The sequence below is a fragment of the Stegastes partitus genome, unplaced genomic scaffold (genome assembly GCF_000690725.1).
Source record: "Stegastes partitus isolate 25-593 unplaced genomic scaffold, Stegastes_partitus-1.0.2 Scaffold1280, whole genome shotgun sequence".
Classification (NCBI taxonomy): Eukaryota; Metazoa; Chordata; class Actinopteri; family Pomacentridae; genus Stegastes; species Stegastes partitus.
In genome coordinates this window covers 44,967-47,690 of record NW_007579011.1, presented here as the reverse complement: position 1 = coordinate 47,690, position 2,724 = coordinate 44,967, and positions in this window count along the sequence as shown.

Sequence of the window (2,724 nt, the reverse complement as noted above, 5' to 3'; positions counted from 1 at the left end):
AGAAGCGACTTAAAAGAGAGAATCAGATGTCCTGATGTCCTCGGGCAGCTCGTTCCTGTTAGAACATCATTAACACATAAGGAGACACCTACGTGTTGTGTGAAGATAAAGGATCAGTCAGTGGATGTGAATCCCTCCCGTTGAAACTACAGATCGTCGTTTTAGTTTGGTTCAAAACTAAATCCTCAGGTTTTCCTCTGAGGGCGGTGCTATGAAGCAGGATTAGTGGGTCACGGGGGTAAGTCAGCATCACAAAGTCGGCTGTCTTCTAACCTCCTAGATGGTAACTGGTCCTGGTTTAGGTTCTGTTCAGAGTTTTGGATCACTGCTCAAAAAAATAAAGGGAACAATAAAGTAACACATCCTAGATCTCCATGAATGAATGAAGTAATGCTCTCATACCACCCTCATGGATCTGACAGTTTGAGCAGGATCATGCATATTCGTGGCCTGCTGGAGGTCATTCAGGCTCTGGTAGAGCTCCTCCTGGTCCTCCTGCACAAAGGAGGAGGTCGCGGTCCTGATGCTGGGTTGTTGCCCTCCTACAGCCTCCTCCACGTCTCCTGGTATCTCCTCCAGGCTCTGGACACTGTGCTGAGAGACGCAGCAAACCTTCTCGTACTGATGTCCGTCCTGGATGAGCTGCTCTACCTGAGCAGCTTGTGTGGGTTGTAGACACGCCTCATGCTGCCTGTAGGGCTGAGAGCACTGACAAGATGTAAGAGTGACCAAAACATGAGCCAGAAGGACGAGAACAGAGACCTGGTCTGTGGTGGTCCTGCTGACTGCCTCTCATCTCCACCTGGTGTCTGGTCCATCTGCACAACAGCAGGTGAAACTGACAAAAAAAAACACATAAATATCTTTTTATATCTGTCCTGATTTGTTCACTCTGCTGATACTGCAGCTGGTAGAACACGGGTGAGAAAATGCATCCTTCTATTGGCGTTTATTGCAGAGAATATTTATTAATTAGCATTAATTTTACTTTGATTCGTCCAAAAATTAAAGTGGTTCCCCGAAATACTGGAACCAAAATGTGTATAAATATAGTTTAACAGCTTCATGTGTATTAAAAACAAGCTGCTGCACTTATTGGTAACTGTTACGGCCCAAAAAAAAAGGCACCAACATATTTTTAAAAGGAGACACAGGGAACCAGGATAGTTCAATTGTCGTATTTTATTGTTTTAAACGACTTGAAAGAAAAAAATGAAAAAACCGTCCAATCTCCCCGTGCCCAAAAAAAACAAACAGAGTCAAATTAAAGGTGGACCCGNCTCTGGTAGAGCTCCTCCTGGTCCTCCTGCACAAAGGAGGAGGTCGCGGTCCTGATGCTGGGTTGTTGCCCTCCTACGGCCCCCTCCATGTCTCCTGGTGTACTGGCCTGTCTCCTGGTATCTCCTCCAGGCTCTGGACACTGTGCTGAGAGACACAGCAAACCTTCTCGTGCTGATGTCCATCCTGGATGAGCTACCTGAGCAGCTTGTGTGGGTTGTAGACACGCCTCATGTTACCTCTGGGGCTGAGAGTACTGACAAGATGTAAGAGTGACCAAAACATCAGCCAGAAAGGACGAGAACAGAGACCTGGTCTGTGGTGGTCCTGCTACCTGCCTCTCATCTCCACCTGGTGTCTGGTCCATCTGCACAGCAGCAGGTGGAACTGACAAAAAAAAACACATAAACATGTTTTTATATCTGGTCCTGATTTATTTACTCTGCTGATACTGCAGCAGGAAGAACACAGATTAGAAAATGCATCCTTCTATTGGCGTTTATTGCAGAGAATATTTATTAATTACCATTAATTTTACTTTGATTCGTCCAAAAATTAGCGTGGTTCCCCAAAATACTGGAACCAAAATGTGTATAAATATAGTTTAACAGCTTCATGTGTGATAAAAACTTACTGCTAACACAAACATATCAACACCTGATTAACAGTTTTTTACAAATCTACCTGAAATGACTTTTCTTACAGACGTTAACCTTCTGATTCGTACCTTAACGTGACCAGAACAAGCTGTAAATAATCATAATAATAAACACATGTGAGCAGTAAAGTCCAGTGAATGTGAAGTGGTTCAGGTCACATCCTCACAGTGCTGCTGCCTCGTTAACGTTACGTAACCACGGCCGTTAATAATTTCAGTGTCTCAACTCAATTAGTCTGTTTTTATTCCTCCGCGACTTCTTCTTTTTTAACACGTGGCACAATCGGAGCGAATATTTTTAGGGTCACAACAACCCAATTAAATAAGTCTTCACGCTCCGGCGGCGTACAGCAGACTCCTCTTTAGAGTCCCACATGCTCAGCCAGGGCAGCCGCCGAGCATCTCCGTTCCTGTTTAATTATCAAACAGCCTTAATAGGTGGCCTTCATGTCAGCTGCAGCCTCCACATGCTTCCCTCCTCTGTTGCATCAAGGTGTCGCTCTGTTGTTTCTGCTGCTCGGCTAAACTTCTTTTAACAAAACCGTCCATGCGTCGCTCTGAACATGCGGCGCCAGAGCAGGATAAAGCCGCTTAATTGGGGAAACGCCGACACAGGAGACGTAACAACGGGTCGGGATGCATCCGTAATTCTGGCTTCGCAATTAGAGCCGCGGCTTCGTTGCCTTTAGTCAAATCTGAATTGAATCTTACTCATTAAGTTTTAATCAATTCAAATCCCCAATCAGGTCAACTTAGATTTAGCTTTGAGCTTTAAAAAAACAAAACAA